This window comes from Budorcas taxicolor, chromosome 19, assembly GCF_023091745.1.
Source record: "Budorcas taxicolor isolate Tak-1 chromosome 19, Takin1.1, whole genome shotgun sequence".
Classification (NCBI taxonomy): domain Eukaryota; kingdom Metazoa; phylum Chordata; class Mammalia; order Artiodactyla; family Bovidae; genus Budorcas; species Budorcas taxicolor.
Window position 1 is genome coordinate 4,748,649 of NC_068928.1, and position 24,198 is coordinate 4,772,846.

Below are 24,198 nucleotides of genomic sequence, written 5' to 3' on the forward strand. Positions count from 1 at the left end.
TTTATCTCTACTTCGTTTTCCCTTTTGGTAACCATAAGTTTGTGTTCCATGTCTGCAAGTCTGTTTCTATTTTGAACATAGATTCATTTGTATTACATTTTAGATTCCACATAAAATCGGTCTCATATAGCGTTTGTCTCTCTGTCTGATTTACTTCATTTAGTATAATATTCTCTAGGTCCTTCCATGTCACTGCAAATGTCAATATTCCATTCTTTTCTATGGGTGAGTAATAATCCATCATCCCTGGAGTAGAAAATGGCATCCCATTCCAGTATTCTTGCCTGGAAAATTCTGTAGGACAGAGGAGCCTTGGGGTCTCAGTGTGGGACACAACTGAGTGACTGAGCATGCATGCAGTGATCCCTTATGGGGGCTTCTCAGGTGGTTCAGTGGTGAAGAATCTGCCTTCCAATGCAGGAGACATGGGTTCCATCCATGGATTGAAAAAATCCCCTGGAGTAGGAAATGGTAACCCACTCCAATATTCTTATCTGGAAAATTCCATGGACAGAGGCTGGTGGACTGCAGCCCCTGGAGTTGCAGAGTCAGACACAACTGAGTGACTGAGCCTGCACACAAATAATTCATTATGGTGGCTCAAATGATAAAGAATCTGCCTGCAACATAGGAGACCTGGGTTCGATCCTTGGATGGGGAAGATCCCGCTGAAAAAGGGAATGGCAACCCATTTTAGTATTCTTGCCTGGAGAATCCCATGGAGAGAGGAGCCTGGTGAGCTACAGTCCATGGAGTCTCAGAGAGTCTGACGCAGCTGTGCAACTAACACTTTAACCTTCATATATATATATGTGTGTGTGTGTGTGTGTGTGTATACATATACATATATATATCGCATCTTTTTAAGCCAGTTATCTGTTGTCAGGCATTTAGGTTGTTTCTGTTTCTTGGCCATTGTAAACACTGCTGCTATGAGCATTGGAGTGCAAGCTTCTTTCCAAATTAGAATTTTTTGTTTGTTTGTTTTAATATAAATTTATTTATTTCAATTAGAGACTACTTACTTTACAATATTGTATTGCTTTTGCCATACATCAACATGAATCTGCCACAGGTGTACATGTGTTCCCCATTCTGAACCCCCCTTCCACCTCCCTCCCCATCCCATCCCTCTGGGTCATCCCAGTGCACCAGCCCTAAGCATCCTGTATCCTGCATCGAACCTGGACTGGCGATTCATTTCGTATATGATATTATACATGTTTCAATGCCATTCTCCCAAATCATCCCACCCTCTCCCTCTCCCAGAGTCCAAAAGACTGTCCTATACATCTGTGTCTCTTTTGCCGTCTTGCATACAGGGTTATCATTACCATCTTTCTAAATTCCACATATATGTGCGTTAGTATACTGTATTGGTGTTTTTCTTTCTGGTTTACTTCACTGTGTATAATAGGCTCATTTCATCCACCTCATTAGAACTGATTCAAATGTATTCTTTTTAATGGTTGAGTAATCTCCTTTGTGTATATGTACCACAGCTTCCTTATCCATTCATCTGCTGATGGACATCTAGGTTGCTTCCATGTCCTGGCTATTATAAACAGTGCTGCAATGAACATTAGGGTACACGTGTCTCTTTCAGTTCTGGTTTCCTCCATGTGTATGCCCAGTAGTGGGATTGCTGGGTCATAACACAGCTCTATTTCCAGTTTTTTAAGGAATCTCCACACGTTTTCCATAGTGGCTGTACTAGTTTGCATTCCCACCAACAGTGTAAGAGGGTTCCCTTTTCTCCACACCCTCTCTAGCATTTATTGCTTGTAGACTTTTGGATAGCAGCCATTCTGACTAGCATGAAATGGTCCCTCATTGTGGTTTTGTTTTGCATTTATCTGATAATGAGTGATGTTGAGCATCTCTTCATGTGTTTGTTAGCCATCTGTGTGTCTTCTTTGGAGAAATGTCTATTTAGTTCTTTGGCCCCTTTTTTGATTGGGTTGTTTATTTTTCTGGAATTGAGCTGCAGGAGTTGCTTGTATATTTTTGAGATTCTTTGTCAGCTGCGTCATATGCCATTATTTTCTCCCATTCTGAAGGCTGTCTTTTCACCTTGCTTAGAGTTTCCTTTGTTGTGCAGAAGCTTTTAAGTTTAATTAGGTCCCATTTGTTTATTTTTGCTTCTATTTCCAATATTCTGGGAGATGGGTCATAGAGGATCCTGCTGTGATGTATGTCAGAGAGTGTTTTGCCTATGTTCTCCTCTAGGAGTTTTCTAGTTTCTGGTCTTAAATTTAGATCTTTAATCCATTTTGAGTTTATTTTTGTGTATGGTGTTAGAAAGTGTTCTAGTTTCATTCTTAGAATTTTTATCTTTTCCAGATATATGCTCAGAAGTGGGATTTCTGAATCATACAGTAGCTCTATTTTTAGTTTTTTAAGGAAGCTCATGCTGTTTTCCATAGAGTCACCTTATGTCTTTTAACTGGAGTTGTTCAGTCACTAAGTCATGTCTGACTCTTTGTGACCCTGTGGACTGCAGCACACCAGGCCTATCTGTCTTTCACTATCTCCTGGAGCTTGCTCAAACTCATGTCCATTGTGTTGGTGATGCCATCCAACCAGCTTATCCTCTATGGTCCCCTTCTCATCCTGCCTTCAATCTTAAATCCATCTACATTTAAATTATTTGTTGATGTTCTTGAGTTACTATGTTCTGTCCCACTCTTTTTACAATCCGTGGACTGTAGCCCTCCAGGCTCCTCTGTCCATGGGATTTTCCAGGCAAGAATATTGGAGCAGGCTGCCATTTTCTTCTCCAGGGGGTCTTCCTGACCCAGGGATGGAGCCTGCATCTTCTGCATTGGCAGATGGATTCCTTACCACTGAGCCACCAGGGAAGCCCCTTTTAATTTATTAGTGAGATCCCCTGGAGAAAGAAATGACAACCCACTCCAGTATTCTTACCCAGGAAATCCCATAGACAGAGGAGCTTGATGGACTACAGTCCATGAGGTAGCAAAGAGTCAGACACGGTTGAGTGACTAACACTTTCACTTTCTTTCATGTACTTATTGCCATTTTGTTAATTATTTTCTGATTGCTTTTATGGATCTTCTCTTTCCTTTCCTTCTTCTTTTGTCTCTTGCTTTGTGATTTGATGACTATAGCATTATGTTTGGATTCCCTTTATTTTGTGTGTATATATTATACAGTTTTTGTTGATAGTTCCTATAAAGTTTATATGTAATCAACCAATGACTATGGTTGTTTAAGTTGGTTATCTCTTAGTTTTGAACACATTCCTTACATTTTCATACCACCCCACAGTTTATATTTTGACATCACATTTTACATCTTTTTATTTCATGTTTGCCTTAACTACTTATTGTAGATAGGGGTGATTTTATTACTTTGTCTTCTAACCTTGCTACTAGTTTGATATGTGTTTGATCCACTACTTTTATGATATGTTTGCATTTACCAGTGAGGTTTTTCTTTCATAATTTTTTTTATTTATAACTGTGAAAATGTTAGTCACTAAGTCGTGTCTGACTGTTTGCAGCCCCATGAACTGTAACTGCCAGGCTCCTCTGTCCATAGAATTCTCCAGCCTAGAATACTGGAGTGGGTTGCCATTTTCTTCCTTCCTTTTTTTGCCATTCCCTGCAGACCTGCAAAATTTCTACTGAAAAGTCAGTTGATAGCCTTATGAGGGCTTCCCAGGTTGTGTTAGTGGTAAAGAACCTGCCTGACAACACAAGATACATAAAAGACATGGGTTTAATCCCTGGGTTGGGAAGATCCCCTTGAGGAGGGCATGGCAACCCACTTCAGTATTGCCTGGAGAATCCCATGGACAGAGGAGGCTGGCAGGTTACAGTCCATGCGGTTGCAAAGAGCCGGACACGACTGAACCAACTTAGCACAGCACAGCACAGCCATATGAAAGCTTCTTTGTACATAACTAGTTAGTTGTTTTACCCTTGCGGTTGTAAAGATTCCCTCTTTATCTTCATTTTTTTAATTTTAATTTTGTGTCTTTGTATGAACTTCTTTGGGTTGCTCTTATCTGGGACTTGGTGCTCCTTGAATTTTATTAAATTTGAACAAACTCCAATTTCCAATTTCTTTTTGGTTGTTACGGCTCTCTTTTTCTCCAAATATGAACTATTAAAGTGATACTTCAGTGATTCCATTGGATAAGATTAGCTTTACATGTGCTTGCTGGTGCTGCTGCTAAGTCACATCAGTCGTGTCCAACTCTGTGTGATCCCTTAGACGGCAACCCACCAGGCTCCCCCGTCTGTGGGGTTCTCCAGGCAAGAACACTGGAGTGGGTTGCCATTTCCTTCTCCAATGCATGAAAGTGAAAAGTGAAAGTGAAGTTGCTCAGTCGAGTCCAACTCCTAGAGACCCCATGGACTGCAGCCCACCAGGCTCCTCCATCCATGGGATTTTCCAGGCAAGAGTACTATAGTGGGTTGCCATTACCTTCTCCATATATGTGCTTGATTCCATTAGATAAGATTAAGCATGATTTAAGTATTAAAAAATATGCCAGTCAAATTGTTTTCCATGTGTTGTTTAGATTCACCACAGCAGAATGCACCACCTTAATTTTCTTTTTCATGTTCCAGTCATTTATTTGTCAAATATTTATCAAGAGCCCAGCACTGTTCTAGGTGCTTCCAGTTAAATCCCCTTAGTACAGAGGTTTGCAATTCAGGGGTTTCCAGGTTTTGCAAAAACAGGTTTTTCAGGTCTTCTGGGGCAAAATTACAAAATTTGTGGAGTACTATTTGGACATCACCAGATGGTCAACACGGAAATCAGACTGATTATATTCTTTGCAGCCAAAGATGGAGAAGCTCTATACAGTCATCAAAAACAAGACCAGGAGCTGACTGTGGCTCAGATCATGAACTCCTTATTGCCAAATTCAGACTCAAATTGAAGAAAGCAGGGAAAACCACTAGACCATTCAAGTATGACCTAAAGCAAATCCCTTATCATTATACAGTGGAAGTGAGAAATAGATTTAAGGGACTAGATCTGATAGATAGAGTGCCTGATGAACTATGGACAGAGGTTCGTGACATTGTACAGGAGACAGGGATCAAGACCATCCCCAAGGAAAAGAAATGCAAAAAAGCAAAATGACTGTCTGAGGAGGTCTTACAAATAGCTGTGTAAAGAAGAGAAGCAAAAGAGCAAAGGAGAAAAGGAAAGATATAAGCATCTGAATGCAGAGGTACAAACAATAGCAAGAGAGATAAGAAAGCCTTCCTCAGCGATTAATGCAAAGAAATAGAGGAAAAGAACAGAATAGGAAAGACTAGAGATCTCTTCAAGAAAATTAGAGATACCAACGGAATATTTCATGGAAAGATGGGCTTGATAATGGACAGAAATGGTATGGACCTAACAGAAGCAGAAGATATTAAGAAGAGGTGGCAAGAATACACAGAACTGTACAAAAAAGATCTTCACAACCCAGATAATTACTATGGTGTGATCACTCACCTAGAGCCAGACATCATGGCATGTGAAGTCAAATGGGCCTTAGAAAACATCACTACAAACAAAGCTAGTGGAGGTGATGGAATTCCAGATGAGCTATTTCAAATCCTGGAAGATGATGCTGTGAAAGTGCTGCACTCAATATGCCAGCAAATTTGGAAAACTCAGCAGTGGCCACAGGACTGGAAAACGTCAATTTTCATTCCAATCCCAAAGAAAGGCAATGGCAAAGAATGCTCAAACTACCGCACAATTACACTCATCTCACATGCTAGTAAAGTAATGCTCAGAATTTTTCAAGCCAGGCTTCAGCAATACATGAACTGTGAACTTCCAGATGTTCAAGCTGGTTTTAGAAAAGGCAGAGGAACCAGAGATCAAATTGCTAACATCCACTGAATCATCAAAAAAGAAAGAGAGTTCCAGAGAAACATCAATTTCTGCTTTATTGACTATGCCAAAGCCTTTGACTGTGTGGATCACAATAAACTGTGGAAAATTCTGAAAGAGATGGGAATACCAGACCACCTAATCTGCCTCTTGGGAAATCTGTATGCAGGTCAGGAAGCAACAGTTAGAACTGGACAGGGAAAAACAGACTAGTTGCGAATAGGAAAAGGAGTAAGTCAAGGCTGTATATTGTCACCCTGTTTATTTAACTTAAATGCAGAGTACATCATGAGAAAGGCTGGACTGGAAGAAACACAAGCTGGAATCAAGATTGCCGGGAGAAATATCAATAACCTCAGATATGCAGATGACATCACCCTTATGGCAGAAAGTGAAGAGGAACTGAAAAGCCTCTTGATGAAAGTGAAAGAGGAGAGTGAAAAAGTTGGATTAAAGCTCAACATTCAGAAAACCAAGATCATGGCATCTGGTCCCATCACTTCATGGCAAATAGATGGGGAAACAATGGAAACAGTGTCAGACTTCTTTATTTTTTTATTTTTTTTTTTTTTTGCTCCAAAATCACTGCCTATGGTGATTGCAGCCATGAAATTAAAAGATGCTTATTCCTTGGAAGAAAAGTTATGACCAACCTAGATAGCATATTGAAAAGCACAGACATTACTTTGGCAACAAAGGTCCGTCTAGTCAAGGCTATGGTGTTTCCAGTGGTCATGAATGGATGTGAGAGTTGGACTGTGAAGAAAGCTGAGCACTGAAGAATTGATGCTTTTGAACTGTGGTGTTGGAGAAAACTCTTGAGAGTCCCTTGGACTGCAAGGAGATCCAACCAGTCCGTTCTGAAGGAGATCAGCCCTGGGATTTCTTTGGAGGGAATGATGCTAAAGCTGAAACTCCAGTACTTTGGCCACCTCATATGAAGAGTTGACTCATTGGAAAAGACTCTGATGCTGGGAGGGATTGGGGGCAGGTGGAAAAGGGGGTGACAGAGAATGAGATGGCTGGATGGCATCACTGACTGATGGACATGAGTCTGAGTGAACTCCAGGAGTTGGTGATGAACAGGGAGTTCTGGCGTGCTGTGATTCATGAGGTCGCAAAGAGTCGGACATTACTGAGCGACTGAACTGAACTGATTATAAGTAAGACTTTTCATGATCTATATTATTACCTAATTATTTATCTTAAAATAATAAGTGATTTTACATACTCTAATTCTAGACCTTTTGAATAGTTTTAGGACATTAATTCATTTATTAAAATTAATTCCCTATTTTAATTCTGAACATATTTTGTAGCATTTTGACCTTCATGACAGCTGTTTCCTTGCAAGCAGTCAGATGGTATTATTAATACCATGAAACTTTGCATTTACATTTCTTTGCGTCTTTCCTCGAGGAATAAGAGTGCTTCTGGGCTGAGTCCTCAAGAGAAATTCACAATGTTAAGGGTACTGAAGGAGTGGTGAGTGGCTGTATTTCTCACCTGTGATACACAAATCCTCACAGGCTCACTTCAGAAAGGGAGAGTCTTTGAACAAACATATAAATGATTCACCATCAACTCTATTTTGTATTCAGTTCTAGCTGCTATAAAACTATTCTTTTCTTTTGTAGAGCAACCTGGAATTCATCAGAGACAACCAAGGCCAGCACTGAAAAACATCAATACTCCTCAAGCACTCACTCCCCTGTCACCTCCAGCTCCTCCTATGTGTCCAGGCAGCCTTTCTGACAAGCAGAGTAGCATGTGAGCCATGTGCCTACATGTGTGTGTGAGGGCAAATGTTGCCCAGTGGAATCAGAGAAATCTCGATTAATTCTTTTTCATATGAAGTCAGTATTACTCTGTAGCCTCAGATTTAGCAATTACATGGATGGAGTAACAATTAAAATCCTGGTGACAGCATAGACTCTTCTTTTAAATGAGCACTCTCAATATAAGGGAAACCAAAATGGATATAAATATCTATAAATTATAAATGTATACTTATAAATGTAAAGTATATATTTGTAAGTCCTAAGTATATATAATGTGTATATGAATATATATATAATGTATTTCAGTTTCCCTTATATTGAGAGTATTACTGTTGGGCACACACATCTTGATAAGAGTAATCCTGATGACCTCTTATTAGAGAGTCAGTTAAATTATAACACTCTTCTTGGGATTAAGCAGTTTACAGAAGTCAGGTAGAGAAGGTAGATAGTATTTTCGCATGGAGAGGAAAGTAAAGAGACACTCATATGCTAGAATAGTAGTATTGAGCCTGGCAGGGTGCAAATGACAGACTCAATACCCCTGGATGGATATCATAAACTTGGAATAGCCATTTATTCGCAGATACAGACTACATACACATTTACTTATGTTTTTATTTTTTGAAAATTTCTTGATTTGTCATTGGATCTTGATTTTATGACAAAAGTGTTTTACTTTGTAACTCGTCACGTAGTAGAACTCAGAAGAAACCAACCTGAAATGTCTTTATCCAAATTTCGTACAAGAGATAGAAAACGAGGGGGGGGGAAACCCTTAATTCCCTTAAAAGACCTAAGATGGTGGAAAGAAGACAAACTTTTCCAGCATTAAATGGAATTTTCAAAATTTAAGTAACAAATTTCTTTTATATTTGGCCCCTTTAGTATTTTAAAATGAAAAAGTACTTGGAAATAATCAGGATTTTCATTACGATTGAAGTTAGTGCTTCTTTTCTTCTTTCCCTCCCCCTTCTTTTCCTTCGAGAATAATTCAGTCCAAATGCTGTTAGGTGAAATTCTGCAGGTAGGCATCAAGTTGGATGGGGAATAAAGCAGACCCTGGAGTGGGTGTTGAAACAAAGTCCGGTAAGGAGAGGATCCACGGGGGAATGCAGCAACAGTGTCCAGGACCTGGGAGCCCCAGGAGAGAGAGGAAGCCTCCATACAGGAGATAAATGTGTGGCATCCCAATGATGGAGGGGAGGGATGGTAGCAGGCAGCAGCAAAAAGTGATTGGAGACTAGATCAAACAAGTGAATATGTTAAAGATGATGAGAGCAAAGTTTCTGTTCATCAGAGAAAGGAATTACAAGTATGGAAAGGTAGGAAATGGGAAACTAGTTTGTGGTGTTGGATTTGAGTTGCAGACATCAGCGTGAACTCATGATTTTCAAAATGGATGGATGGATAGAGAGATAGATAAATGTATGTACGTGTGTATGCATGTATGTACATGTATTTAGATGTGGTGTGGACATAGGGGTGTGTGTCTCTAGCCCCGTCTACTGAGAGGGTCAGTAACACACAATACCAATAAGCATATTTAGCATCCAGATCATGATGCTAAATACCATTTTCCTCCTATAGAAATCAGGGCTTCTTGGGAAAATGGCTGGGAAGATACAAGCTGAGCCTGGAATATTTTCTGGTACCCAAAAATAAGGCAGCACCTCCAGAATAATGCAGATTTCTTAAAAGGACTTAGTGTCATTTTGCAAGAGTACCACTGATCAAATCTGAGACAGCTTGACTATCAAAATAAATAATAGTAACTGATTATAATCAAGGAATAAAGATGAAATCTACAAGTCCACACTGGTATTAAAAAAAAATCAACAGATAAACTGAGAGCTTAATGAGGAATGGTATATTTACATAGTCTCAAAATACCTCCTACAAAATACCTGTTAATTACAAAGTGAAGAATCCTGGCAGACAGTACCTTAATCAAGTTATCAAAGTTAACATCATTAGTAGTGTGACAAATTAAAGTGATGTGACAGCTGATAGGAGGCAGTAAGAATGCTGTATCATGTCTATGATATTCTACGAAAGGCGTATAGCCTGAACCAGATCCACTGGAGAAGGGATAAGCTACCCATTCCAGTCTTCTTGGGATTCCCTTGTGGCTCAGCTGGTAAAGAATCCACATGCAATGCGATAGACCTGGGTTTGATCCCTGGGTTGGGAAAATCCCCTGGAGAAGGGAGAGGCTACCCACTCCACTATTCTGGCCTGGAGGATTCCATGGACTGTACAGTCCACGGGGTCACAAAGAGTCAAACACAACTGAGCAACTTCCACTTCATTTCGCTTCAATCCTTAGAAAGCATCAGACAAGCCAAGGAACATTCTATGAAGCAACTAGACTCAGGACCAGCACGTGATCTGTGGAACCCAGTGCCCACTGGAAAGGCAGAGGCTCTTGTTCAAAACTTATTAACACTTTTAAGAAGTAACACTAGAGCACTAAACCAAAGTCTGTCTAAGCATGAGGCCTTATCTGGTTACACAGGTCCCAAACTCATGAAGCCAGGCCTGCCCGGCCCTTTGGAAAGAGTCATGGTCTTCAAAGTCAAAGGAAGACTGAGGGTCTGCTCCCTACTGAAAGCAAAAGAGAAGTGACAACAAAACACAGTGCAATTTCTGCACGGACTCCTTTTGCCGAAAAAGATATTACTGGGACAAAGGGCAAAACTTGAAAAAGGGTTGAGAAAATGATGTTTGCAATGTATCTGTGATAAATTCCTATTTTTATCACTATATTTTAGCTACATAGGAAAACACTCTTGTATAGGAAATACACATTATAGCATTTGCATGTGATGGCAATTTTCCCTTAAATGGTTTAGAGAAAAATGGAGCTCTTTGTACAATACTTTCAACATTTCCGTAAATGTAAAGTCATTGAAAAAGAAATTAAATTTTAATGTGAACCATCTCTAGGTCTGACTTCCCACCTGAAATACTTCAAAAAAAAAAAAAAAAAAAAAAAACCTTGGATGGTCATGACAATGAAGTTACTGCAAGCCCTTTTGTAAAATTATCAAGAGTCTTCATACAAGAAAGGCAGAGTTCTGATTATAAGGAAACACTATGGTTTCATTTCTGAGTTTCTTTGATGTCTGGGTTCAAAAGTCTCGGAAATCATATCATATTCTCACAAAGTGAATGTTTCATTGCAAGGCTGTCATCCCTTCCCCCACATCCCTCTCCCCATGAACAGTGATTTAGTTCTTGGTAGCAGAGGTACTGAAGCTTACATGATAGACTAAGAGACCAAGGCTGCAGTGATTGCATCCTTGTTTGGATCACTAAAACTCCACCTGGCTTCTCTCTTCGTTTGGTTGCTAATGCTCTTTGTCTTTCTTTCACACACATACACACACACACACACACACACACACACACACACACATCATAAATTAGAATAAAATGGTAATAAAAATGAAATTAGCAGATTCTGATCTAGACATGTTGACACAGACTGGTTTTTCTATGCTCTTCCCTACTCTTGAGAGTCCCTTAAACAGCAAGGAGATCCAACCAGTCCATCCTAAAGGAAATCAACTCTGGATATCCACTGGAAGGACTGATGCTGAAGCTGAAGCTCCAAAACTTTGGCCACTTGATATTAAGAGCTTACTCATTAGAAAAGACCCTGATGCTGGGAAAGACTGAAGGCAGAAGGAGAGGGGATGACAGAGGATGAGATGGTTGGATGGCATCATTGACTCAACGGACATGAGTTTGAGCAAACTCCAGGACATAGTGAAGGATAAGGAAGCCTGGCATGCCACAGCACATGGGGTTGCAAAGAATTAGACACAACTGAGTGACTGAACAACACCACCACCACTAAGTACAAGAATAACCTCTTGAAATAAAGCCAGAGGTTACCAAAGAAGAATTCTGAGAGGGAGTTGGTGGTAGTGGTTTAGTACTAAGTGTGTCCAATTCTTGCAACTCCATGGACTGCAGCCCACCATGGAATTCTCCAGGCAAGAATACTGAAGTGGGTTGTCATTTCCTTCTCCAGGAGGTTTTCCTGACCCAGGGATCAAACCCACATCTCCTGCACTGCAAGTGATCTCCTGCACTGCAGGTGGATTCTTTACCTACTGAGCCACCAGGGAAGTCCTGAAAAGTAGTTAGAGGAAGACAAACTTGCTTGGAACCCAAAGACTATAGAAACATCACAACAGCAGTCTTATGACACTCCACCAGAGCACCCCAACAGAAGCAAGCTATCAACTAGCCAGGCACGAAAGGCCTTGACCCCCGACTGAGCAACAAATGGCAACCCAGGAAGACTCCTTCCTCCTCTAAGGTCAAACGAGAGTCCCTGAGTGAGGAGAGCCAGGCCCTGCTTCTCATTAGAGAGCCCTGCTAAGAAGCAGCAGCCAGTCCACAGCAAGGAGATCCCCCTTCCCACCACCTCATGAGGTCGAGTCCAGCAAGCCCCTTTGTCCATGGTCCTAAGATGCCATTTTTCAACCGAGAGACACCGAAGGGGCACCAGTCTGGGGGAATCCCTCCCACCCCCTGTGACAGCGCCAGAAGGGGACAGTGGAGACCCAGGGCACCAGGTACACTAAACAGGCCACAGTGACACAGCAACAACTCTCACTATTAAATTCTCATGGAGACACACCCCATTAAAAAACAGGCCAGGACTTGCATGCTTAAACCTTACATCATGTGACAGTCTGCTAAATAAAAGATTTAAATAAGATTCAGTGCCCTAAAGGTTGTAGGCAAAATGTCCAGAATGCAGTAGATGAAAACTCATACCCCAAACCAGGAAAATCACAACTTGGAGAAAAAAAGATAATTAACTGATGCCAAGGTTGGGATGAATCAGATGTTTGGAGTTATGTGACCAGAGTTTTAAGGCAGCCATCATAAAAATACGTAAACAGTTAATTACAAATTCTCTGAAGCAAGCTAAAAAATAGCAAGACCCAATTTTAATAAATACTAGTTATAAAAAAAGAATCTAATGGAAATTATAGAAGTGAAAAATATAATATTAATCTTTTAAAAAATTCAGTGACTAGACTAAACAGAGATAGCAAAGGCTAGAATCAGTGAGCAAAGGACAGATAAAAGAGCAAACTCAATCAGAACAACAGAAGAAAGAAATGGGGAAAAAAACAGGTAGAACCTTTGGAAACCTGTGGGCCAATGATGAAAAATCCAACATTGGAATTCCAGAAGGATAAGAGAGAGAAAGTAGATCTGAAAGAATATTCAAAGAAATGATAGCTTTGAAACTACCTTTCTGTATTTCTAGGAAAGAATTGGTGTAAAAACAATCTAGTCTCCTATAAATGTCCAAGAAGAAATAGGGAAATTGGTTCATTCTTTCCTGGTTCTACACTAATCTATGGGATGATTTTAGGTAAGCTTTATCACTATGGTTTATGAGATTTCCATTTCTTCATTAGCAAAAGGAAAAAGGGAGAAGGTTAAGGGAAACAATCCCTAGGGTCCCTTCTGAAGTGAAGGGTGAAGTGAAAGTTGCTCAGTCGTGTCCGAATCTTTGTGACCCCAGGCCAAAATACTGGAGTAGGTAGCCTTTCCCCTCTCCAGGGGACCTTCCCAACCCAGGGATTGAACCCAGGTCTCCCGCATTGCATGTGGATTCTTTACCAACTGAGCCACCAGGGAAGCCCAAGAATACTGGAGTGGGTAGTCTATCCCTTCTTCAGGGGATCTTCCCCACCCAGGAATCGAACCAGGGTCTCCTGCATTTCAGGCAGATTCTTTACCAACTGAGCTATCTAGCCCTCTAAGTAAATAATATTTGTCTTCTGATTTTTTCAATAGTTTTCTGAGCCCTAGAGAGTATATGTATTTGAATCCTTCCTGTTCAGTTCTTCGCTCCCCTTTGGATGTGAGTTCAAAGCTGATAAAATTTTAGTTCTATAAGATCTGGTCTGATGACAAGCTTTGCCCTTCCCTGACAACCTCCCCACCTCTACCTAATGCTCAGGTAAACACATTTCATTTTCATCTTTTCTGTTCAGGGCATGTCTTCTATAATACTCTATATGTCATCTAGGCCATTTCAAATCCACATCTGCAAACATCTTGACATTTATAATCAACACTTAAGTACCCCCATAACTCCTCTAATGTAGGATAGTGGGGAACAGAAATTGCCAGGTGCTCACTGGAGAGTTTTGTGCATATAATGTCAGGACTCTCACCTACATTAGATTTGTTGGAAGACTTTAGAAAAGCACTTAACCTTTCTCTGCTCCAATTTCCTAATTTAAACAGTGAGGAATAAGGCAACCTTGGCGAAGCATTTCAGTTTCTTGGCTAAACAAAAATGCACTGGGCATTGAGGACTATTATCCCATTTGTGGAGCCCTTCATCTCTCTATCTGCAAAGAAGCTTCTGCCTGCACTGGATTTCAGCATGTCTACAAGCTGCCAATGCCCTGCATTAAGTATTTCCTGTCATCTGTGCTTGACAGAGATTAGTTTGCAGACATTTTGCAGAAAGCATGCATAATGCATACTGCTGAGCACAATATTTATCATACACCACCACCAGTGATTGAAAAGCATTGCCCATCAGCACCCTTCGTTGCGGGGTCTCTCTTTGCATCAACATACCCTAACTAGGCAGCATATCCCTCACCACTGGGTCAGGCCCAGTCCAACTCCAGAACCAAGAGTAGGAATTGACTCATTCTCAAGGACATCGAGGTGTTCTCTGAACATATTCATGTGGTTTCCCATAAAGAAAAACTGAGAAGACAATAAATACATATTTTGATTATTTATTTTTCCCCATAAATACTCTGCTGCCCATTCCAGCTGAAAGTCAGCCCCCTTCTTACAGCCATGAGTTAGAATATAGGGGAAGAGGTATACTCAGTTGCAAGGGACATTAAGCAGCGCCTCACCTTCCTTTTCCGAATATACATGCTCCTGGGATAATAAGATTTCGAACAAATTACTCTCTTTATTTCATGAGCGCCATGAATTCTGGCAAGGTTTACTTTGACAGCTAATTTAAAGGCACCATTAACTCTAAAAATCTGTCACACCAAGTTTGTCTCCCCTCCACTAATGACAAGAGTCAAAGTAGGTTTTAGCAGAGGGGAGGAGATGCTCGGACCAAACCAGGCAGGGAGGCTGGAGAGACCTCAGGTAAAGAGAGCAAATTCTCCCTTGAAGAGCATTCCACCTCTGTTCTCTCCCCAGAGGAAGGACGTTTCAGGCTAGTTATCAACAAGTAATGCCCCTTTCCTTGTTCTGTTCAACATATAACATCATCAGTGTGAACTAACTTCTTTCTCTACTTGGACTTAAATGTTGCCATTTTCTACTTTGAGTTTCATTTGACAGTATTGTTCTTAGTGTGAAATACTCAGTTCTTTTACAACACTGCTCCTTGTTGAGGCCAGCATGTGATGGCAACAATATCATACTGAAGAAATACTGTGATCCCCAGTTGGGGATGATACTTCAAAATAGATTACAAAGAAGACATGAGCCAGGTAACAGTGGAGAAGCAGGGTGGATACCTCAGGGGTGAAAGTAACACAAAAATCCCATTCCCAAAATATTAGTGGAAGGCAATTCTAGAAAGAAAGGGAGGCAGAAACTCAGAATATATATGCATCATATATATCTATTTCCAGAATGTTTTGTAGCCTGCTTGTGCCGCCCTCATCTGTGAACAATGTATTATAACTTTTTCTATATCAAGTCACAAATACCTACGTTGTTTTTTTTTAACATTTGGATCATAGTCACTTGTAAGAATCCCTCATAACTTAATCTCCTGATCTGTTTCTAGATTTCACTACTATAAATAATTCAATACATAATTACTGGGTTCCCTAAAATAAATGTATAAATTGTAGATGTCAAACTGACAGATGTAGAGTGAAAGTGTTAGTCATTTAGTTTTGTCTGACTCTTTGTGTCCCCAAGGACTGTAGTTCACCAGGCTCCTCCATCCATGGGATTCTCCAGGCAAGAATATGGAGTGAGTTGCCATTCCCTTCTCCATAGGATTTTCCCAACCAGGGGATCAAACCTCGGTCTCCTGCATTGCAGGCAGACTCTTTACTGTCTGAGCCACCAGGAAAGCAATGGCAAATATAAGAGCATGCACAAATTGCCCTCCAAAAATATTGAATAGTTACAACCAGACCCCCTAAGTATATGTATGGACTGCTTCCTTCCCAACATCCGTGTTAAACTGAGCTTTATTCATTTTTAATCTTCAGTTTTAAAATGTTATGTTCCATTTATTTTTTAAGTTTATTTTTTGATACTACATGAGAGTAAACATTTTAGCCCTTGTTTGCTGGTCGATAGCATTTTTGTATGTAGGTATATGTGAAATACTTTTTTTTTTTTTTCATCAGCTTTTCCATTAAGGTATTAACTTTTTCTCAGGTATTTACAAGCATTTTTATATTTTATAAGTAGTAGCTCTACTTATATACTATGTAATTATTTTTCCCAGTTTGTCAGTTATTTTTTAATCTTGCTATGATGATTTTGCCATGAAGGCTTTTAAAAAATTGCTTGATAAAATCTTGCAATCTATTTTTTGATGGCTTCTGACTTAAGGGTCTTCTTCAACTAAAATTAGAGATAGCCCTTGACTTTCATAGGTTTGATTTTCACACAAGTTGGAGTTCTCTATATTACACTGCTGTCCCAAAACCATCCTGCCAATGATAAGCTCAGACATTTAGACGCTCAATGTTTATGACATTAGGTCATAAACATTCCATTTTAATTATTGTATGTTTGCACTCCCCACTAGCCAAGGTCAGCTTCAACAGCATAGCTATCTTTAGCCTTGCAGTAGTGTTTCTACAGTTAATTACTATTACTCTGCTTTGCTTTCACAAAGATTGGCTCTATCAGGCAATATTTTCACCTCTATTTGAATGGATCCTTGCCCCCACAAATTAGTTAGGTGGTTTAATGCTACTTGCCATTCAAAAAAAACCCAAAATATCAGTGGCTTACCACCAGGTAAGTTTATTTCTCATTCATATCACAGAACAATACAGCTCTGCTTGAGCTGGCTACTCATCAGATTCCTTTGCTTGTAGGAGATGGAGAATGAAAGACTACGTGAAACTACACAAATATTTGTGGTCAGGCTTTCAAATATATGGCTTTCTCCCAGATTCCACTGGCAAGAACATAGTCCCAGTATCCCACACAGGAACAAAGGAGATAGAAATGTAGGCTTCCTGTATTCCCAGGAAAAGGAAACAAGACTTAAGAGCATCTATCCAGTTTACCACATCTCCTGCCTATATGCATATCTGTTGCTTTACTTCCATACATTTAGCTTTATAAATATTTCATGCACATGTATTATTTAGTAAAGAATGGAGCTATATGAATGGCAATATTTACCTGCTCTCTTTTATTACTTTTATGGTTTTATTTTTAATACTGCATATTGAATCCATGTGGAACTTGTTTTTGTATAAGGAAGCATGTAAAGTGTGAAATAAGCATCTACTTAAATTTGTCTTCAAAATTAAACATTAAACAATCCTTTTTATTTGCTAACTTGAAATGTTTCATTTATCATTCATTAAATTTTTATAGATTGAACAAATACAATTAAATGCTAACTAAATGCTAAGTATTTTTTTAACACTTTAAAAATTAAACTACTTTATTCTCAAATAACCCTATGAAGTATTACTATTATCAGTCCCATTTTAAAGACCAGAAAACTGTAAGCTATAAGGATTACTGAATTACCCAGAATCATGGAATTAGTCATTGGTAGGACTGAATTTGAACCTAGGTATCAGGCTCCAAGGCAAGCTTTAAGCCCTGTTATGCTGCCTCTGCAAACACGTGAGCCCTTAATTGGATTCCTGTTGCGGCCATTATAGCAGTGGGTAATGGTGGTTTAGTTGCTAAGCTGAGATGGATGATAACATACACACACACACATACACACACACACACACACACACTCCCCAAGAGAAAAAGATTTCTTATTTATACAACAAAGCTTTCTGGGGAGGGCACAGTAGGGTCCAAAGCAGGGCCAAGATGCCTTCAGGAACACAGAAAGGGTGCAGGCTGTCAATCTGTATTAGTTTGCTGAGTGTGCTGTAACAAAGCTCCACAGACTGAGTGGCTTTTTTAAAATTTTTTTTAATTTATTTAATAGGAGGCTAATTACCTTCCAGTATTGTAGTGGTTTTTGCCATACATTGACATGAGTCAGCCATGGGTGTACATGTGTTCCCCATCCTGAGTGGCTTTAAATAAACAGAAATGTAATTGTTTCATAGTTCAGACGCTAGAAGTTTGAGATCAAGATGTCAGTGTGGTGGGTTTCCTCTGAGGGCCTGAGGGCAGGATCTGATCCAGGCCTCTCTCCTGGGTAATGCATCTTCATCTTCACACGCCATTCTCTCTGTCTAGCTGTCTGTCTCTAAATTTCTTTGGCTTATAGACACATCGGGGCTTCCCAGATGGCCCTGTTAAAGAACCCACTTGCCAATGCGGGAAATCTAAGAGATATGGGTTCTCATCCTTGTGTCAGGAAGATGCCCTAGAGGAGAGCAGTCTGACTCTCCTCCATTGGAAAAGTCCAACATTCATGCCTGGAGAACCCCATGGACAGAGGTCATGGCAGGTCATAGTCCATAGGGTCGCAAAGGGTCAGACGGGACTGAGCAACTCAGCACATGTGCATAAGGACATCAGTCATACTGGATTAAAGCCCACTGTCATTATGTTATTTTAACTTGATTACCTTTGTTTAGGGAAAAAAAAAAAAACTTCTCCAAGCAAGTTCACATCATTCTGAGGTCCTAATCTAAGCTATTGTTTTTCCAGGAGTCATGTACAGATGTGAGAGCTGGACCAAAGGCTGAGCATCAAAGAATAGGTGCTTTCAAACTGTGGTGTTGGAGAAGACTCTTGAGGGTGTCTTGGACTGCAAGCAGATTAAACCAGTCAATCCTAAAGGAAATCAACCCTGACCATTCATCAGAAGGACTGATTCTGAAGCTGAAGCTCCAATATTTTGACCACTTGATGCAAAGAACTGAGTCATTGGAAAAGACCCTGATGCTGGGAAAGACTGAGGGCTTCAGGAGAAGGGGGCAACAGAGGAAGAGATGGTTGGATGGCATCATGACTTAATGAGCATGAGTTTGAGTGAGCTCCAGGATTTACTGAAAGATGGGGAAGGATAGGGAGGCTTGGCATGCTGCAGTGCATGGTATTGCAAATCGTTGGACACGACGGAGTGACTGAACAAGAAGAAGTTATGACATAAACACACTAGTTTGGTAGAGGGGACATGATTAATAAGTGATAAGGTTTTATGGTGGTTAGGGATGGGGCCAGGGTGAGTTTCCCATGGATAAGCACAAACTTCTGTGGTTTTAACTTCACACTGATGCCAAAAAGGGAACATTTGGGCCTTCTTATCAGTTTGCCCAGATGTGAGCAGAAGGGGAGGAGAGAGGCGCAGGGCTTCAAACTGCCTGCAGACATCAAAAATGGAGTTAGACTCTTTATTACAGTTTTAATCAGGTTATTAAATCATTCCTGATCCAGCATTACTACAATGTTTTGGTTACTATACCTTTCAAAAAGTAACAGTTTGATGGAGCAAATGCCCACCTAATCATCCTTTTTCAGAATTCAAATACTATGTGTCTAATGAATTTACTTTTCCAGATGAACTAGTATAGCCAATTTGCCAACGTCCTTGACCAACAATACATTTAATAGTTTGATTATTAACTTTAAATTGATATATGAATGTATGAATATAGGAAGAACTGACATTTTGCAGAGTATGGGTCTTCCCATCCAGAAATATTGTACCTTTCTGAATGTGTTCTTCTCCTCTTGAAGCACCAGCAGTAGCTACCCTCCAGCGACTGCACCTCCTAGATGAATGCCTTGGCAGAGTCTTCTCCCACATTTTATCAGGGTTGTTCTGAGTGACCCCGGAATACAGAAGTGACAGCATGTAACTTCAAAGGCTTGATCCTTGCTTCCTCGTGGATAGCTCCTTCTGGGGGAAGCCAGTCCTTGTGCTCTGAGCACACTGCAGCACCTACAGAGGGTCCAGTTCGTGAGGGAATGGGGCCTTCTGTCAACTGGCCAGCCCAGTAATGAGACATCCTGGAATCAGATCCTTCAACCCCAGTCAAGCCTTTCAATAACCATGACCGCAATCAATCTCTTAAATGTAACCTCATAAGAAACCCCAAGCCAGAAATATCCAATGAGCTTCTCCCAAAATCTTGTCCCTCAGAAAATATGTTAAATAATTAATAATTGTTATAAATTTAAGGACTTCCCTAGATGACTGAAGCGACTTAGCAGCAGCAGTAGCAGCAGCTGGTGGCTCAGATGTAAAGAATCTGTCTGCAATCCAGGAGACACAAGCGACATGGGTTTGATTCCTTGGTCAGGAAGATCCCCTGGAGGAGGGCATGGTAATCCACTCTGGTATTCTTACCAGGAAAATCCCATTGACAGAGAAACCTGGTGGCTTACAGTCCATGGGGTCACAAAGAGTCAGACATGACTGAAGCAACTGAGCCTGCATGCAGACTTGAGTTGCTAAGATCTAGGGTAATTTTTATACTGAAATAGACAGCTGATAGAAAATTTCAGGTCTATGCTTTTCTCACAAATATCTCCACTTCTTAGTAAATCCACTCTTTAGTGTTTTACTTTTTTTATTAATGTAATACCTTGAAAAGATAGAACATAACTATGTCATGTGATTTACAGAAGTCACTCTGATACACATTTCAGATACTGTACCTTCTTTGCTGTAATGCTTAGTCTTGAGGACCAATTGCATAACTTGGGTCACCAAGTTGTCATCAGGATAAACAGTGAGGACAGGGGACACTGTATTTCTGACTCTTAGTGTTTCCCAGTTCAGTGGAAGGAGATGATGAGATGAAAAAGCTCAACTCAAAAGCAATGAACAAATATACTCCTTGTAACATCTTTCTCAGTCCCAGCTCCCTTCCTTCCCGTCCCTGAGCACCATTCCACACCGGGCAGCAGGGACTCTGACAAGAGAGCCGAGAAGTGCAAATCCAGACATAAGTTTTCCTCTAGCATCTTCTCCGTTTTTTTTTTTTTTTTTAACCTCCTCCTGATAGGTTCTTAATATTAAAAAATACATAACACACATTCATCCACATCAAAAGGTCCCGCTGCTAGACCCAGCTACTCCTGGCACCTTGGTGACAAGGATAGAATTTAGAACCAACTATATGTGCCAAAGTCCCTGCTAAGGCAATGCGAGTCACAAAGGAAAATTCTAGAAGCACTCTCCATCTGTCAGGGTCTACTAAGAGACAGAAGTTACATGAGTAATTTGCATAGAAAAAAATTAATATCAGGAATTTTGATCCTGTGAAAAGGGGGATCGTCTTAACAGGGGGAAAGGGAAAGTGAATTCTAAAGGATACAGGCATAGCAGATCTAGGAAATAGCCACTATCGTAGGGCTGAGAGAGCACTCAGGAAGGAGCAAACTTGGAAAGGCCATGCCTCCCCCGAGGCTGTCAGATCTTCTTGGAGCCATGTGATGGTGGCTCGATGGATGGGAAGATGCTTGAGGGGGTTCGAGGGGTCAAGATCAATGTTAGCAAGTAGGAAGTGCCTGCTGAAGTAGCAGCAAGACTCCTGGAAGCTACCCATTGTGGTGGTGCTGAGACTCCTGACAAGCTGCCCACCGCTGCAGGAGAAAGAAAAGCACCAGAATCAGTGCATGCCCCCCTTTGAAGGATGGTGGGGAGGGATAGTTATGGAGTTTGGGATTACGTGTACACACCGTCATATTTAAAACGGGTAACCAACAAGGTCCCACTGTGTAGCAAGAGAAGGCTACTCAATGTCATGTGGCAGCCTGGATGGGGGGGGGGGGGCGGTTTGGGGGAGAATGGACACATGTGTACGTGTGGCTGAGTTGTTTTGATGTGCGCCTGAAACTGCAGTTTAAATGAAGTTTTTAAAATGTGTGTGAACATCCCCTTTGTCCTGCAGCATTCCTCCAGCGCCCTCTACTGACAAAGGCTAGCATTATTCCAGTTGGCATAGCTCCGTTGGTAAAGAATCTGCTAAAATGCAGGAGACCTGGGTTTGATCCCTGGGTTGGGAAGATCCCCTAGAGAAGGAAATGGCAATCCACGCCAGTATTCTTGCCTGGAGAATCCCATGGACAGAGGAGAGTAGCAAGCTACAGTCCACGGGGTCGCAGGAGTCGGACAGGACTTAGCTACTAAACTACCACCACCACCACCACACTGCACAACCCCAGTGCTGTCTAGTATTACTAAAGAAAGGTGGATTTGGAACTGAGAATCAACAAGCCAATGATTGGCATATGCTCTAAAGCACAATGAAATGCAGAATATTAAGCATAAAAAATTTTAAACCTCTTAGAAAAATAAGAGAAATCACAGGCATTATATAGCTGGTCTCAGGTTCTACCTTAAAACTGGCAATTCAGTATTGCTTATCCTCTATTATAACTCTCTTCCACGAACCTCCTCACCATTATTATTTTCATTTTATGGACAAGGAATCTAGTGGGCCAAAGGATGTGCTCAGAATATTTCCCTTTCCAGCTCTCACAGTCACATTCTGACTGAGAGAAAAAATCAAGTTCAAAGTTCCTGAGAGACTACAGTTCTCTGAAAATAAAGGCTGTCGTGTAATACCAAAATATTTTTATCACAATTTCTATTTTCCTTTCACCTCATTTCATTCTGCTAAATTAAATATATCAGCAGGAACGCAATGAAAAGGGAAATCGTAATGAATTTTTGACCCAGGGGAAGCAACCATGAGCATTCCCTCTCACTGCAGTTGCTGAGCTGACATGCAAGGATAAAACCCAGCAGTGTCTACTCCTGCTTGGAGAAAGTACTCAGGATATATATTCCACCTGGAGGCTATAAGTCTATGATCAGATCTGCTTTGGGAAAAAAAGCCTTGCTTCTCTCTTTCTTCTGTTTGAGTCTTCAGCATAATAAGCAATTTAATCAGCTCAGCTCCACTAGAATGCTTCAGATATTTGCATATTAGCACAACTTGTCTTTCTTCCCCTTATTAAAATTGGCATCTACCATCTCACAGTGCAGAACTGCAGACCCAAGCACCCAGGGCCGACGACAGCAGCGATGCAGACGCTTGCTCAGTAGCCTCCATGCTGGCCCCCGCCGGTCGTCCTGCAGACCTGCGCTTTACCAGCTACGGGAAATCCATGCTAGTCCTCCCCCCGGGCCAAAACAAATCAGATAAGAGATGTGCTTCATTCTTGTTAATGAAACTGCTTCCATAAAAGTTCTTCACCAAAAATATCTCCCTTGCATGATAAAGCATCGACAAGCCAAGGAAAAGGTGAGAACATGACAAATAATTACAGTAGTGATGGGACACCTGCAGAATTTATGTTACCATGTTTGTATAATGTATTCAGAAAGACAGTGAGAAATTGTCCGTATCAATAAATTAGATACTAGGCTAGAAGTGCCACTAAAGCAAAAACCATGAGGTTTCAAAATATTTGTAAAATGAAACCAAACAATCAAAGGGGCTTAAGGATCATGCCGGGATCTCCCTTAGCAACTAGTTTCTAGCTGTGTCAGCTTAGAATTACTATTAAAATGTTGAATTAAATTATTGATTTTAAAAATCTCACTTGCAATGTAAGGGAGAGACTTCTCTCTATCCATAAAATCCATTCTCCCACATAGCCCCCTTTCATGAATTTGTGGTTTTGTGAGTAATTATCATCAAAGGAATATTAAGAAGCGATTTATTTCACTTTCCAGACAAGGCTTTTTGGAAATGAGTGTTCCTGCTTACTCTACTTCCCCTTCCATCAACTGAATGCAAAAAATGTCACGAACTGCAAAATTGGGTGGGGGCAGGTGTCACAATTTTGAAGGAGCTTGTGTCCCTGAGTCATTAACAGCAAGAAAGTCAGACTCTTACCAACCAAGCATACCTACCTTTGGCTTTCTCATCAGAAAAAATAAACTTTAACTGGGTTTGAAGCATTACCAATTGGGGGAGGAGAGTGTCTCTGAATGTTATGTATTTCTATATATTTTACCAAAATATAAGAATCCTTTTAGGCAAGGTAAAAGGTCTATAAATCTGATCTCTCCCTTTACAAATGCTGTTTGATTGCCCAGCCAAGTCATCTAATCTTTCTAGCCCTAATTTTATCTGCCAAGAGTGCAAATTTGTTTGATATGCCTGCAGAAAACATCTTCAGAAATACTTAAAATGCATTTTTAAACTATGGTCAAAAAGTTGTTATATCAAAGAAAATAAATATTGCATGTCTTGAGGTAGTTTTAGGATGCAACAGATGAGGCAGAATTTTGATTACATCTGGGCTTTTGGCACATGCCAGCACTTTCTCACTGACATTTATTCAAAGTGACTAGTGACCTACAAAGCCACCAAAATATACATCGAAGCAACTGAAATAGTGCATTCCAAATACAAGT